The sequence below is a fragment of the Brachypodium distachyon genome, chromosome 3 (genome assembly GCF_000005505.3).
Source record: "Brachypodium distachyon strain Bd21 chromosome 3, Brachypodium_distachyon_v3.0, whole genome shotgun sequence".
Classification (NCBI taxonomy): domain Eukaryota; kingdom Viridiplantae; phylum Streptophyta; class Magnoliopsida; order Poales; family Poaceae; genus Brachypodium; species Brachypodium distachyon.
This window is the reverse complement of record NC_016133.3, coordinates 3,523,104-3,539,843: the sequence shown is the minus strand read 5'-3', so window position 1 is coordinate 3,539,843 and position 16,740 is coordinate 3,523,104. Positions and strand designations below refer to the sequence as shown.

Genomic DNA, 16,740 nt, shown 5'->3' with positions numbered 1-16,740 from the left:
CTTTTTGGCTTCTGTCGTTTGAGCTTGCAATTGAAATTGGTTCGTCAGAAATTGAGGAGGCAAAGGGAGCCTGCGACTGAAGACCAACCAAGGGGCGGTGCTGGCGATGGATTTGAGGGAGGCGGGCGTCGTAGAGGAGAAGAGGAAGATGGCTGGCGGAGTAGAGGCTGCCCACACGGAGGCGGCAACCCACGCGGCGGCGGCGGCCCACTCGTCGGCGGCGACCCACGCGGCGGCTGCGTCCCACCTGACGGCGGCGGCGGTTGCTTCCGGTGGCCCACGCGGTGGCGTCGGTTGCGCCCGGCGGACCACACGAGGGCAGCGACCCACGTGGCGGCCACGAACCTGCAGGGTGGAGGAGGACCAAGGGATTCGTAGGAGGAGGAGCAAGGGTTTCGCCGGCGGAAGAGGTGGCCGACCCTGGCGGAGGGAGGTGGCCGCCCGCCCCGGCGGATGGAGATAGGCGAAGGGAAAGGCGCTGGGTCGGGCTCGAGAGAAAAAGAAAAAGATCGATCGAATCGGTACGGGGAACTTATCGGGTGGCAATCTCGTCGTAATTCGCTACATCTCCATGGGCGAAGAAAGGTTGGATTTTTAGGAAGCCCAGGAAGCTACCCTGGACCAGTTTTTTCTCATCTGAAGGATTTGAGGGGTTGGGCTGCTCCCAAATACGGGTTGTAATCGAGTTTTTTTCGGTTTCAGCCGTTGTGGACCTAGAAGTCCTTTTAGAAGCCGAAAAGAACTGGCCCTTAGTGAGATGAAGCATGTTGTAAGCCCAAGAAAACGCACATAAGGTTCACTTCAGATAATGGAAGTGGAGGCGACCACTTGTGACTAACTAACCAAGGCACTAAATCAAAATAGACGCTCTAATTGTTTGTGTATTGACAAAATTAAAATGGTCAGTGGGTTTTCTTGCTCACCACCCAGGTTGAGTTTAACAGCGAAGGTGCAGGTGTATACCGTGTGCAGCATATATTCTAATTGTTTTTAGGGTATTCTCTCTTAGCAAGAGGGTGCCCAACAAATCGAATGGTTTAAGTTATGTGTTCTACTTCCTCCGATCCTTATTTCGAAATATTACATGTATCTAGACACTTTTTAGGCATAGATACATACATATTTGGGTTGAGACAATTCGGAGGAATTAACTATATTTGCATTGAGTTTTGAGCTTAGGCGGTACTCGCTCTGTCCGGGTTTTTCAGGCGCGTTTGCGTTTTCACGCTCCTCTGAGACAAAATTGCCCCTCGCACGCTGCCCCCGCATGGTTTTAACTAGTGTGAGCACCCAATAAGACGGGAGATGTGCCTTGGCCTTGTCTTTCACTACGTGGGAAAGTGTGCAGGGCATGGCTGATTGGAGAAGTAATAATGTGGCTGTCCGCTAGTGAGGGCAGTTTTGGTAGACAAGCAGCAAATCGCAAATCCCGCGTATACCTGGACGCGGAGGCTCAAAATTTGGGCATGGTACAGACGGACGGAGGGAGTAGTAGTTCCTGTCTTGGTTTCTACGCATTATTTTAGAGCTGTGCGATCTAATTTTTATTTTGAGATGTGCAGTTGAAGACGGGAAGCAAAAAGAAAATCCAAATTGCGTGCGCAAATGGTGTACGACCTTAGCATTGGCAGGACGAGAGACATACGTGCAACAGGCCGGCCGGTGTGCACAGGTTCACCCGTCGTATATTTCTGTGCTTCGGGGTTAAACACCCACGAAGGACAAGCCGTACTGCGCTTCCCGGAGAGAAGCAGCAGTGCACGTCCGGATCACCTTAAAATTTCGTACGGTACTAGTACCACGGTGATACGGTAACCTGTAACCGTGATAACAAAACCATCGTGTCACGTGTTAGTTTGTCATCCCCATCGATCCAACTCAAGGCCGCCGCGTCCTCGTCCACGAGAACGACTGGCGCGGAGGATATGTATGCGCGTGTGACTAACCTGGATATCATAGGTCACGGGCGTCTATATGTCAATCTACGGAGAATCTACGAGGGCCTTGCCATTCAACCTTAATTATGCCGTTTAGATCCTCTAAACAAAAACGTCGTTTAGATGTTCGAGCGTTTGTGAATTGGTAGAGCAGACGTGCAAGTGTGGCCAGTTTCAAGGGGTCGATTATTTGGGCTTACCCTTGGCATACAGAGACTCTCATTGGGACTCGTGAGGTAAAGTAGGCTTCAAATGGCTTGAAAATCTCGCTGTCAGCACAAACAAAAAGTGTTCTTCTGGCTTCTCCTTATGGATAGACATCCTTAAAAGGAAAACCATTTATCTCCCGGATTACACGGGTGTCCTCTGTGGATCCCTTTCCGTGGAAGCTATAGATCACATGTTCTTTATTTGTTGTTTTGCAAAAGCCTGCTGGTCCTATATATCTCCGCCTAAATATCCATACTCGAGGCTCTGCTTTGGATGATGTGGTTGAGATCAAGCAAAAGCTAAATGCTTCGCCGTGAGATTGGCTGCAACAAACGCGGACGCTAATAAACACGCGGGTACACTCGTCCTATCCATATTAGAACTCCCACAAACACGTAGGTACAATTACCCTACGAAATTACGCACGCATACTACCACTACTAGTAAGTTGTCCGTGCGTTGCTACGGAGCACAAGATATACCCATCGCAGATAGAGAACACCGCAACCAACTCATCTAAATTAAAATTTCAAACTTCATCTGCAGTGTTCCAATGAAACAAAAGTACCAGAAAGCAAGAACATTACCACATGTTTTTCAGATATTCAGAGAACAAATGATGAACTACAGACGCATCATCTCTAAATAACAACAAAATGAACACTAACAGGAAGCAAGGACATTACATCGTGGAGGCATAGGAGCAAACTAAGAAAGTACATACACCTTGACCTTTTGCTTTTGCTTCTGAAAGTACCGAGACAAGCTTGTTGATTGGTGTCCAATGCAAAACTGAGCACTTTCCTTTTGACGGTATGCAAAATTGACCATTTTGCTGCAAGAGAAACCAAGAAAATCAAATGTTTGCGTGTCATATATGTCTCACGCAGAGCATCCAAGGAAGCTTGCATTTATCCTGTTGTATTTTTGTTGCCTTGAAAGCCATCAGAGAAAAGAGCAGCTTTCGATTTTGGGTTGGGTGGGGGTGAAACGAGATCTTGCCAGTACAGATACTCCAGAATGCTGCCACAAGGCGCTTCTTAGTTTACCTAGATTTCAGGAGAGAGAGACTGAACTCGGCAAAGCTGGCATATATATCGAATGCCGCCACAGGGCACTTGTCTCCAACGCTTAAATTTCAAGGGGGAAAAGGAATTGGAGTACAAGCCTTTTTCTTTTCCAGATACTGTAAATTGGAGATTCAAAACCGAGTAACATGTTTTCTTTTAAACACTATATACTATTGAATGGTATTCACATAGATTTGGACACAAAAATATGACAAATGTGCATATCTGATCTGATATTTTTCCCTAATTTATAGACACAGCAGGTAAGTGGCAAGTTCATCATCACACAAATTGTTTGCACAAAAATGTAAGTATAGAGAAATTCTTTTGTGCAACAGTAGGACGTGAACACAAATTATTTGATAAAACAACACAATCTGCCAGAACAAAACAGTTAGAAACTGAGAACACAATCAGGATTGGAAGAACAAGTTGAGCTTACCTCTTCTTGATTCTGAATAATCAAATTACAAGCATCTCATCCAAGTAGCGAGGTATATTCCTAGTTAGAAAACAAGTATTTTGAAATTCAGTACAAGGATTGTTCAGTAGGAGTTACCGTCAACAACACAAGGACCACAATGAACAAACTAAATGTATAAATGGCAACACAAGTAAAAGAAAGGTATAATCTGAAAACAGAGGTATTTTTGTATTTGCATGTTAACTAAACCATCAGCTGGTGGCTGCTAATTGTACGTAAAAGGGAAGGGAATGTTCATTTACACGTCATTGGTAGTATATTTGTAGTGTCACTATACCAACTTATGCTTTGAACGAAGAGAGGTAATCTCAAATAGCTGTTTCCTCAATTTTCTTGATGGTTCAGAAGTGTCATGCCCGAAATTGGGCATGACATGCTCATCTGCCCTCCAGATCTACAAGCAAAATAACAGATTTTTGTATTAGTTAAAAGAGAAAGTAAATCGAACAGAAAGCTCTCTAGATACATATATGCAAGAAGAGACTAATACCACACAGATGGAAATAAGATTAAAAAACTATTAACATTTGGGTTGCACTTGCAGTCTTGCACATTGTAAGCCAACAAAATGGACACTCCAGTTGTATGTTGCTGGCCTCTCCTTGACAAGACATGGATCTGAAGCAGCTGTGTTGTCCCCATGGTCATAAATCACTTTGTTATATAGTAAAATACGGCCATAATCAAACTGCAAAATGAAGCCATAACCTTGCATCAACATTATTCAGCTGCCAGCTCAGGCCATATGATAACAAAAATGCATGCAGATAGATTAGCAGGTGTACAAAAAAACTTGAGCGAAACATCTTCCTTTTTGCCATGTTTCTGGAGCCGCCAATGTAATCCTCGAGAAGTTGAGATGACCATGTCTTTTTCGGTAAGCTTTATTTTGTGACTGATGGGCCTCTCTCCACTTCCTGGAACTCTTGGAAACAGAGATCAACCAACGCAACCTAGCATATATTTAGAATGGCAGGATGTAACAAATAAAATTTCTGCACCATAGAAAAAGAAGTACTATCGAAAAATTAAGAATTATAAAAACTTTTTTCTTAACCTTTACTGTGCCCTAGAATCAGATTACAACCAAGGATCATTAACACTTAGGTGTCATCAGTAGCCAGAATAGAGAGAACACACAAGGAAGACGCACAGATCAAGAAATCAGATGACCAAGTGGGAGTGCAGGGGAAGAGAGAAAGAAATAGGATCGTGGGGACGAGTGAATTAAGAGGACACCTGCCGGCGGCGGCGCTAGGGAGAGGACCCCTCCAGTGGGCCAACCCATGTCCGCCGGAGGTCCAATCGTGACGGGGATCAACGGCTGGGTCGACTTGTGGGTGATGGCGCCACCGGACCAGAGCTCCTCCCTCGCATCCTCGTCTCCCTCTACTCGGGCGATCGCCGGGAACACCGTTCCGGCGGAGAAAACACGTGGGAGGAGACGGTGGAGGCGGCGCCTGGGATGGGAGGTGGACGCGAGGGGAAGAGGAGGCGGCTGCAAATTTTTGGGGCGGCGGCAGGAGCAGCTCGAGGAGTGTGGCGGCAGGGAACGGGATCGGGATCTCGTCCTCTCGAGGACGGCGTTACACAATCGGAGATCCGGCGCACTGGGCTCGCGGGATTTGTTGCGGGAATTACTGGCGGGATGAGAAGCGGGAGTACGAAAAGAGGAAGGGCAGTTTTTTGATCGAGCGGGACCGAGGGACGACGTACGAGAGGGGGCGACGTAGTAAAAATGCATATACGGCTGGGCCAAAAACCTATCTAACTTCCACTGGTAATCGACGCCGTGCCGCAAACCGGTGCAAGTTGCCGTCAAATCGATCGAGAATCACCGATCGTTTTTTCTCCCAGTCGCGACGCAGGCTACCAGGCAATTAAGCAGCACCGGCACGGTCGCTCATCGTCTAGATCTAGCCATCTAAGCGTTAGCAGTTAGCTGCCGCGGACGCCAGAAAATCTGTAAGGTCGAGAGCGCAGAGAGCCACCGAAGCCTAAACTATTATACCTTGAACCTCCAATCGAAGATCAGAAGATGACCGGCCACGAGATCCACAGCTGCCATGGCATGAGATAAGTTGTGCATTATTTACCCCCAGTGCTAATGCTTAATAGTGTGCATATAATCTAATTTCTTCTCTTCTGAATTGCTTTTCTTATTTCTCAGAGATTTCTTAGTAGTATTCTAGAAAAAAAAAGAGATTTCTTAGTAGGGAGTAACTTTTTAGCTTCATAGCTACTTATGAGGTCCATTGAGTTGACTGATGTATTTTTTGAGTTACCTGCCTTGTGTTTCTCTATTATTGAAACACTTTGTCTGGGCTTAAATTTTTTTTAGTGAAACTATAGTTAAGGCAAAATTTTGCACCCAAAAACATGGCTCCGTCCATGTTTGTCGGTAAAATTTTATACTTCTTACATACATACATTATTATTATCATAGAAATATTATTGGTCTCGAATCATAGTTTCGCACCGGCCCCCTAAAATCTCAGGACCAGGCCTGGCCGCACGTACGCTCACCCTATGAATGCATACACACTCTACCCCTAATTATCTTGTTTAGATCCTCTAAAAAATGCTGTTTAGATGTTCGGCATTTACCTAAAATATATCCAAATAAATGGAACATTCATGTCAAACACCCGAGGTACTCGTACCCTGTTACTTTTTTTTTAGGGGAACGTACCCTGTTACTGATCTCATCTTCCTGTTAAACGGGCCGAAGTACAGAGGCCCAGTTTTAGCTTCAATAAAATGAGGCCAGGCCTTGTCCATCCCGGCCCACCTGCCCTCACTTATGTGTGACCCCCGACCGCTTCTCTCTCCCAACCCCCTGCCGCTCTCGCCCTCCTCGCCGCCGCCGCGTTCCTTGGAGATCCCCTCCACCTTCGCCGAAGACGAAGCGGGGAGGCCTCCTGCCCTCCTCCACCTCTGTCCGTGCGGATTTGGTTCTCGCGCCCGGGGAAATCCGGCGGACGCGGGGCAGGAGCTTGCTTCGCTAAGGTTCGCGCGCCGGCTCGGACGTTTCCGTTGGTGCATAGGGTCTAGGGTTCGCGGCCGCGGCTGGCGCTATCGAGGACGGAGGCAGAAGCAGAAGCCATGAGTGACGGCGAGCGCCACGGCTACGAGATTCCGACCACCAGCGCCGCAGGTGAGCTCCGAGCCTATTGGAAGCAGTCAATTCGTGTGGAATCAGTTTGGTTTCACCCGATTTTTTTTGCCTGCTGATTTAGTCATCCTTTCTTCCAGCTGACGATCACGATGAGGATTATGTGCAGCCTGGTGGATGGAATCACTTCCTGGGGCTTATGTTTGGCAATGTTAACGATTATGGTGACCTAGACGCTCACCATCTTGATGAGGTAAAACCATGCTCAGTATCACTGTTCTCCTCACACGGAATCTCTTCTTCTTTTACCCTGGCTGCATGTAGCGGATGATAAACAAGCATAAATCTTTTAGCACTTATGTGTGCAATACTGTCGTATGTCTTTTAAATGCTGCAAATAGGTTGGCATTGCCGAAGTGAAATTGTTGTGGACCTCGTTGTAGTATGAATGCACGAGTTTTGCCTTGTGACATGCAGTTTATTCCCTAGTTGTCTTTGCAATGCAATGATCCGATGTTCCATTTCTTATTACATCTATTTCTTCTTGAATTATCAGGATCCAAAGGAACTTCTTTTTGCACTGGCTGACAAGCTTGGTCCATCTCTGAAAGGTATTTTGTTGTTTGCTTAAATAGATGACCGAGTCTTCTCCAGCACCAGCTGATCCTTCTGAGCACGGTAAATCACTTCTCCATATTTGCATATAAATTGCATGCACCAGTTTTACGGGGTGGTTTGACGACTCCAATCTGTGAATTATTCATTACTTCCTGCTGTTTTGATAGCTTTGGTATTCTGTATTCCATATCATATATCGCACTTGTAATTGATGTTCGATCATCTTTTTGTTCTGTAGGCCATGATGAGAAAGCAGATGACGCTGTTAACATGAATGTATTGACAAAGAATATGATGCACCTGAAGCTGAAGCGGCTACAGAAGAGAAGAGCACCATTTGCTATCCAAGAAAGATTACTTCTCCTCGAATATAGTGTTTGCAGTTTGCTTCAGTCAATCCTAAAGCTTCAGTGTTTGATGAGGAGAATCATGTGAGAATGAAAAACCACCAGTGATGAAGAACTAACCAATAATTATGAGTTTCATGGTGATTGTAAAGTTTCATTATTTGATGAGGAGAATTATAACGAGGATGAAGAATCACTCTTCAGGTGACAATCCAGCACATTTTTAATAGTACACTAACTTTGTTTTGTGTGTATTAGCTTCCGGTTCATTGGTTTACCTCTTTATTTGGTTCTCATCCTACTTAGGAGATTACTTTTCGACCTGATTACATCGGAGGTTTGTTATATCTGTACTCACGAATGTGCAGTGTTTATTTTGTTAGGTCTGCATGTAAAGCTCATGTCAGAAATAAAAAAGTTATTTTGTTTGGCCTGCGCACATTGTTTTTTGTCAAATTTCAGCAGCAATACTATTGTTTTGATTAGTGGTTTTCATTTTGAACTTGTGCAAACTTTGAACTTTTATTTATGGATTCTTTTAGATTACTTTTTCTTGTGGAAAACAGGTTTGTTTGGCCTGTCTCATATGTTGAAGTCAATGCTCAATAGCACCTTAAAGTTTCTGTTTGTATCTTATTTATATATGTTTGATCTTGCTAGTAGATACATATACCAAGTACCAAGTGGCTCAAAGAAAGAATTTGTTTGGAAATTGGAATGATTATCATGTTCCAAACTGGAAAGCAAAGACGGCCCATCTGAGATTAGTATATTATAGCTAGTTGTTTTGGAATATGACCATATCCCAAATAACCATTTAGGGCAACATTCCAAATGGTTGCATCAAGGAAATCATGCATGCCTCATAAGGGTTGCGTTCTTTTCGGCTTCTCCTAGAAGCTGCTCTCACCTAGCTTCTTGGAGAAGCTGCATCATAGATTTAGCTAGACTTCCAAAGTAGTTTAGGCAAACTAATTCGGTAGCCTAATCAAATTTAGGTGGCGGCTTCTCCAGGATGCTGGGTGAGGGAACCTTCTTAGAGAAGCCGGTCCAGGAAGCCTAAAGCCCTAAAACCTAAGAACCGCTTAGTATGACTTTAACCCTAAACGATGCTCCGTGGACATTGAGATGAGTTGTTCATTAGATGAAAAAATTTCAAACACAGGAAAACATATCATTCTTTATTATGTGTGCTTCTATACTAATATAAATCCCCTTTGTTTGGCTAATTGTCTGGTTGTGTTGTTGCATGCCGCATGTCAATCCGGCATAGCTTATTGTGCTTGGCTTTATTCATTTTTCCTTTTTCTTTGCATCAACAATTTGTTTATATTTAATAAAAATAATAACTTATGTCAGCCAACTGGACATGTGTATATATTAACAGAATGTTCGAGATAAAAAAAATGCGCATATAGTAACTGGTTAGGTGAGGATGGGCAATGCTACTGCTATGTCATAATTTGGGAATCCCAAACAAGCTGTTGTCTAACATTGGTCGATGATTCACATTTGAAATTTCTTTAGCCTATTAGACCAGTGAAAAGCTTCTATATATGTTGAGCCACCAGGTGTCTCTTAACCCCTAATACCCCTTAGCTTCAGCAAATTCCCGTCGCCCTCTCTTCTTTCTCAGATCATATCTGAAAAATTGCTCTTCTCCTCACCTTCGACTTAAGCATCCCCATGACAATGGCTCTGACATTGATGATCTAATCATCACGCTGTCCTACATCGATTGCGGCCGAGAAGAAAGTGGTGGCGGTGCTGCAACTTATGCTTTCTGTGCGTGTAGTCGTCCTCTATGCCAGTAATTGAGATATGTATTGTGTTGCTAATAAGGTATGATGAGTAGTTGTAATTGAGAGATTAGGGTAACAAAGAGAAATATATCATTCGTAATGTATGTAAAGTTGTATATGATTAAAATATCATTCTTATGTTGTTTGTAGTATATTAATAATATGATGTTCAAGAATTTACTGCCATCTGTGAAAAACTGCCACAAAATTGAAGTATTACCTTTGTGAACGTTCTACGGCAACAAAACTACAATTCTTTTCTTTCTTTCTTTCTTTCAAAACTAGATGAAACTTATCATTATTTTTTTTGAAGGGCCCGTTATACCTATAACAATGGCACATTTTGTTATCAACGCTTTAGTTTTATTATTTATACTCCTCGTTCCAAAATTCAAGGCGTCTAAACTTTCTCTGACTACACCATGAAAACATCAAAAGTTTGGCCAAGTTTATGGGAAAAATCAACATTTACGGTGCCAAATCGAGATCACTAGATCCACCATGAAAAATGTTCTCATGTTGTGTTGATTTGGTATAGTAGATGTTAATATCTTTTGTTATGTCAAGAAAATTTTGTTTCTTGGTTTCTATCAACAGTTGAATATGTTACTTTAAATATCAATGTCTACGTTATTGCTAGGAGAGTGAAAACAGTGATCACAACTTATATTATATTTAACCTCTTCCTACATTCATAATTTTGTGACGCGGAAGTTGATAGGTTATAACCAACTCACCAAAGACTCCATTATCACGCTCTATCTCATGTCCCAAGGCCGGGCATACTTTACACACGAGCTATTGCATTCTGTTATTATCTTTTTGGGTTTAACTCATGATATTCTTGCGTTCATCACTACCTGCCCTAGTTGGTGTGCCGTTTTCACGTCAACCAAGTCCACTTTATGAATGCTCTTCCCACTGTCATTTTCCAGACTTATGCTGACCAAACAAGCCTTGCTGACTCCAACATTCGAAACACATGGGAGCTCACTGATATTGCTAATCCAAGTAGTCTTTTCCGCCTCATGAAGAAAATGGCATGACCATAAGACATGGGATAGCTGGATCTACTTAACTGGTAGTACTAGTTAACACGTCCATATTGACATGGGATCTACCAGAGAAGAAAATGGCATGACCATAAGAACGTCTTGCAAGCGTCATTGTTTCATGACACTTGGGGGACTCATGAGGCACAATGGAGTACTTGGATAGGCGAGATCAATAAGCTCCCATGTGTTCCGAATGTTGGAGTCAATAGGGGTTGCATAATTCCGGAAAATGATAGGTTGGAAGAACACGCCTAAGGTGGATTTGATTGACATGAAAGCGACATGCCAACTAGGACAGGCGGCAATGAACGCAAGAAGATCACGGGTTGAACCCAACAGGATAATGAAGGAATGCAGTAGCTCATTTGGAAGGTGTGTCCAGCCTTAGGGCATGACATAGAGCATTGTGATGGAGTTGTTCGAGAGTTGGTTGTTGCCTTGCATGGTATCAACTTCTGCGTAAAAAAATTATGAAAGCAATGAGGTTAAATATAATATAAATTCCAAACTTTTCACTCTTGGTACTAATGTGGGCATTGTAGTTAAACATAATATTCTCTATGTTCCAGAATTTCACACCTTATATTTTTTAGCAGAGGGAGTACATAATATGTGCCCATGTTATAGGCATGGCAGACCCTTAGAAAAACTTAATGATTAATTTCATTCTTTTTTGAAAGAACGAAAAGCATAGCTTTGTATTTTGCTGCCGTAGAACATGTAGAAACATAATGCTTCAACTTTGTGATTGTTTTACATTGATGGTAGTAAATCCTTGAACTATTTCACCTTATATTGTATTGTACACACAACAGATGAGGCTCTATGTTATAAAATTGATGATATTTTAATCATTTACAGTTCTGCAGATATTAAGAATGATATATTTCTCTCAGGTACCCTAATCTCTCAACTACAGTTGAAAATCATACCTTGTTACCAAATTCAATACATATCTAATTAATATAAGGAAATGTTTGAAAGCAATACGATTATTTACCTAAAACACTGGCATGGAGGTCGGCCATATGCACCAGGAGCTTGAGTTGCCGCTCCGCCGCCACCTTCGTCTCGGCTGCAGTCAATGTAGCAGGGAGTGACTTTAGATCACTAATGTCGGAACCGGTGTTATGGACATGTGTAAGCCGAAGGGAGCGGAAGAACAATTTTCCAAATCTGACCTGAGAAAGAAAAGGAAAGGGCGGGGAAGGGGGGGGGGATAGTAGGGTTAAGAGAAACCTGACGGCTTATCATATTTATATAAGCTTTTCATGGGCCTAATGGGCTGAAGAAATAACGTGGTTCACTGACCGATTATAAATAAAAGCCCATTTGTAATGCCCTAATTATCACATAGCAGCAATGTGACCCATCCTCGTCTAACCAAAAGCTATATTTGCATCTATATTTTTACCTTTCATCTCTAGCATTTTATTGATATATACATGTCCAGTTGACTGACAAATGTTATTTTTTTATTGAAAAAACTTATTGCTGACAAAAAGGAAATATAAATACCCAGGCACAAAAGGCTATGCCGGATTGCCATGTGGCATGCAACAGCACAGCAACATGACTACACAATTAGACAAAGGAAGTTTTTTCTCTGGTTGACAAGACAGATTATTTTCTTGCTGAAAAGACACTATGACTGAAACTTGTTACTGCTAGTTGCAGAGGTTATTACCTTGCCAACAGAAGAAACGGAATCAATAATGCAGCTGGGAGTCTGGGATGATGGATTGCTATCTCCCCCTTCATGAGAAAAGCTGCTGGCAGCTTCTGTAGCTGTTGACAAAGAATCGAATGCCTGCCTGTCCTGTAGAGAAGAACAAGAAAAACATCGGGCAATTGTCATGGATCCTTTTTATATTGATAAGGAGACATTGAGATGAGTTGCAGCATGAAGCTTGTTTTAACAAATCAGGAAAAATATAAGCGCCACCACCTAGCCTTTGCAGCTTTACAACTCCACTGAGTGACAAATCCAGGGCCAACACTTTGGGGGGACAAGGATTACCAAGAAACAACAGTAGTACAACAGAAACAAATGTCCCAGCTTGCTTACAGCTTACTCAATTCTAACCGAGTTCAGTTTATTAGCAAAAAAACTAGGACAGCAATAAGAGATAGTGTAAGATCAGCAACGAGCAAAACAAAGTTAACCGTGAAAGAGAGTAACCTTTTAGTCCTCAAAATTTTGGCAAAATGGACCTGGTCTTTGGCAAAATGGGAAGGTTGTGCACATGCCCGTGAAAGAGAGTAACCTTTTAGTCCTCAAGATTTTGTTCTGTGACCTTCAGTGAACTGAGATCAGAAACTTCTGTAGAAGAATATTCCGGACTATTAGCATGGAACTGCTATCTGCGATCTCAGCATATTTCAGAGGTTCCATGTACCCTCTGGATTCATCAGTATCCAGTGTATCCAATTCATCATCTGAAACAACAAAGCCATACAAAGATGTGTTTTCTGGCGATATAACATTGTTGGGCTCATACAGAGAAACTGAATCAGGTTCATCAAGACTTGTCTCCTCCAGCGGTGCCTTAGCTTTCAGACAATAGACTTGGCAGAAGAATCTGCATCTGCAATGGTAAGAAGCTGGGACTTAAACAGGAGATCTCTGCCAGAAACTTGAAGGTGGTCTTTGGAAGGGTGCAGGACAAAGCTTCAGCCCTTCATGAGTACATTGCTTCTGCATGTTTGATCAAAATTCTGTTCTTTCTCATCACTGCTCTTCTTTGGTCAAAGGATGGTTTCCTGAGCAAATTAAGGAGGGAGCCAACACTGCCCCTTTCACCCTGAGACTTTGCAGGTTCAGGCTTCTTGTCTTCTCTGCCTTTTCCCCTAGCTGGCAATTGCGTTTGAACCCTGCTAAATAACACTTGAATCACCTGGGGCTTCTTGGTAGCTGAGCCCTCCTTGCTGAAATACAGCTCATTGGCTGCATTTTACTCTGAACTTGCATTTCTGTGAAGGTGCACATTTCGTGGCTTGCTGGCAAGGGAGATAGTAGCTGATAGTAGTACTGAAGAAAGCGAAGATGGCTTCTTGTCTGATACAATGCCGGTCGGAGCTTCCATGAGGCCAACAGTAAAAGTGGCACCAAATGTCTGAAGTACAAGTGGCCAACACTGTTCGAATGTGAAAAAAGGTATACTGGACGTTTCAAGTTTGTCAAAATTTGGATGCATCTAGACATGACTTAGTGTATAGATGCATTCAAATTTAGTCAAAGTTGAGACATCTTTTCTTGGACGGAGGAAGTAGAACATGTGCAAATCCCATAATCTAGAGATATAGGATATATTGTAGGCATGAGAAAACATAAGCAAGATTTACTTAGATAATGGAAGTGGAGGCGACCACATGTAACTAAGGCACTAAGTCAAAATAGACGCTCTAATTATTTGTGTATTGACAAACTGAAAATGACCAGTGGATTTCGTCTCGTGTCTCTGCGGCATCAACATAAAAAAACTTACACCCAGTTGACAGTGCGAAGACATTTGTCAAAGCTATGTATACGGTGACGTATCCGGTGCAAACTATTGTAAACCTTTATGGGGCAGCATTCATACATCAGTTCTTCTGTTCTAGACACAAATTTATGATTGGGCATTAGATTTTGCAGAAACGGTAGTCATTCGCCACTCTGATGCTACCTGCAAAAAAAAATTGTCACTCTGCTGCACTAATTTATCTTGTCTAGTAACAACACGTATGGCCAACCAATGCAGCCCTCAGGTTCAAAATTACGTGCTATTCACCCACCCAAACTATTTGGGGATTTTTTTCAAAAAAAAATATGCTGGTCAGATAGCAAGAAAATATTAAAAAAATACTGCCGTTTCCGTCGCGAAATTGCACGAAGCATGCAGCTTCTGCTCTGGCAGTTGGACTACAAAATCCAGCGATGTTGGTAAAAAAAAATAGCACCAGCAGCCCACGGTGTCTGGGCAGAACCATCTATACCCCTGCAGTTCTGCTAGTAAATACTCCTTCCCTTCCATGTTAAGCGACAGGAAATATTACATGTATCTACATATTTTTAGATATAGATACATTCATATTTGAACAAAATTGAGTCACTTAATATGTGATGGAGGGTGTAGCATCAACCACACAATCTACTCTCTTTTTTTTTTCTCAAAACCACATAATCTACTCTATCATGGGGAGGTGGTAAAAAACAAATGGGGGGAGAACAAAACGAACTGGAACCTCCTCGCGACTGAACTCACCAAGAAACGCGGTGCCACAAGCCCGTCCAATCCGTCTGAATTGTTCATATTTTCCTTTTTGAATGGAAAGAAAAAAGGAATTCGAGACATGCAGGATAGGTAGGGCCTTGGCGGGCCTTCTCTGCCGTTTGGTGGATGAGTTAGCCCAAAGAGCGTTTACCATGGGCCCAACCGACAAACCAGACGGAGCTTTCACTAAACAATTTTAGTCCCACATCGCTTCCGTTGTGGTTCTAACATCAGGCTAATCTCTTCATATAGGTCTGCGCATTCACCGTTAACAAACTCAAGCAGCTGCGTGGTGAGCACAGAGCGAACTATTCTTTCGCCTTTTACTAAAGAATACCGTGTGCGCGCCACAACGAGCAGCATACTCTAATTTTTTTTAGGGTGCTCTCTCTTAACGAGAGGGTGCCCAACAACTCCAAGTGTCAAGCGTTCAAACTGTGTGTTTCAGCCATATGTGGCTTACCTGTTTTGGTGGTTTCTATTTCTTTACGCTGTGCTTTGGAGACGTGCGGTTTCAAGATACTCATATATATTATTATTTCCGTTCAGCGTCTCAACTTTGATTAAATTTGAATGCATCTATATAGCAAGTCATTTCTAGATACATTCAAATTTTGAAAAACTTGAGACATTTTTTGTTGGAAGAAGGGAGTAGTTGTCTCAAATTTGTCCTGTATATATGTCTAAAAGGTGTCTAGATAGTTTGACACTTAATATGGATCGGGAGGAGTACCGGGGAAGCAGCCAAGCAACCACAAGATCCGGACTAGTTTGCGTGCGCAAATGGTGCACGAGATTAGCAGGACGAGAGAGAAATTTCCCTACCGCACAGGCTCGGCCGGTCGGTGTGCATCCGTATCCGCTGGCCGGTCCACCCGTTGCTTATCCGTCCTGCAGATCTCCGGGCTTCCGGGGTCAAACGCCCGCAGGGAGAACAAGCCGAGAACGGTAAGTGCTCTCCGGGAGAGGAACAGGAGTGCAAGTCCGGAACTCCTTAAAATTCCTTGCAAGTTACAACGAAACACTTGTGCCATCCCCAGCCCAAAGGGGAGAAGGAAGGACTGACGTGGACGATAAGTATACACGATGACACGAGTTTGTGTTGGCTGGTGGGCTAGTTGGCTCGAGCCAGCGTCTAGGACAATGGACAGTGCTACGAGATGTCGTGGTTAGGAATGCCTATGTGTGAACCTATCATTCACGGGTCTATTCCAGCTAGATTTTAGGTCGGCTAACTGAGCTAAAGACTCCATAGCTATGAAGACACCGATGCTTGGATCGCAGCAACCAGTCCATGTGGAATTTCCGTCGACGTCGTCTCAAAGTGATCTGGACAAATTCAGCTCACAGCTGGTTTGGATCCATCATTTGGGCATGCAATTCTGGAATTCATTTTGAGTTACTGAATTGAATCCAAAAACGAACTTGTTTGGTTGGCACGGAATTGGTCACAGGAATTCAATTTCAAATTTCATGAAATTGCATTGTAACTAACCCGAATTTCTCTTCAAAAACCATCATTTCTATGAAATTGTGTCTTACTTCACAAATCCAAGTGGTAGACAAACATGATTTTTAAACAAGAAATTCAAATTTAACCAAATAAAATCCTATCAAAAATTGGATTTAATTTCATTTCTACCAAATGAAATGAAACGATGGTTGTTGCCAAACAGGTTGTCCCGGTATTTATTTCAACTCCATTTTCTCCGTTGCTAAATACTTGTCGCTGTTTTAAAAACGGAAGGAGTACTTTCCAGCTGTAATCGTCCACCATTTCTCTAGATGCACTAGGCTGTTTGTACTAGGCAGTGAGTCATCTCCTTCATATGTAGCTAGCTCTGCC

The 16,740-nt window shown here is 42.9% G+C and overlaps 3 long non-coding RNA genes and 2 other non-coding genes across 7 annotated transcripts; 3 read left to right on the top strand and 2 right to left on the bottom strand.

The window, feature by feature from the left end:
* Positions 1–2,703: 2,703 nt before the first annotated feature.
* LOC104583440 lies at positions 2,704–5,381 on the bottom strand. 2 transcript variants are annotated; one of them, XR_001407061.2, is made up of 5 exons: positions 4,941–5,381; positions 4,192–4,654; positions 3,944–4,095; positions 3,660–3,719; positions 2,704–3,196 (listed from the first exon to the last, which is right to left on the bottom strand). It is a non-coding gene; the product is annotated as an uncharacterized LOC104583440 (long non-coding RNA). The 2 variants fall into 2 exon arrangements; XR_001407060.2 differs by having other exon boundaries at positions 2,704–2,982; positions 4,941–5,380.
* Positions 5,382–6,499: 1,118 nt separating this feature from the next.
* On the top strand, positions 6,500–14,131 carry LOC100824392. 2 transcript variants are annotated; one of them, XR_731168.2, is made up of 5 exons: positions 6,500–6,858; positions 6,957–7,069; positions 7,373–7,494; positions 7,673–7,985; positions 12,144–14,131. It is a non-coding gene; the product is annotated as an uncharacterized LOC100824392 (long non-coding RNA). The 2 variants fall into 2 exon arrangements; XR_731169.2 differs by having other exon boundaries at positions 6,501–6,858; positions 12,161–14,131.
* On the top strand, positions 10,482–10,899 carry MIR7752 (microRNA MIR7752). Its single transcript, NR_127039.1, has one exon. It is a non-coding gene; the product is annotated as a microRNA MIR7752 (primary transcript).
* LOC112271494 lies at positions 14,051–16,672 on the bottom strand. The gene is made up of 2 exons (XR_002964570.1): positions 15,720–16,672; positions 14,051–14,306 (listed from the first exon to the last, which is right to left on the bottom strand). It is a non-coding gene; the product is annotated as an uncharacterized LOC112271494 (long non-coding RNA).
* LOC112272153 lies at positions 15,178–15,297 on the top strand. Its single transcript, XR_002965848.1, has one exon. It is a non-coding gene; the product is annotated as a U5 spliceosomal RNA (small nuclear RNA).
* Positions 16,673–16,740: the final 68 nt, after the last annotated feature.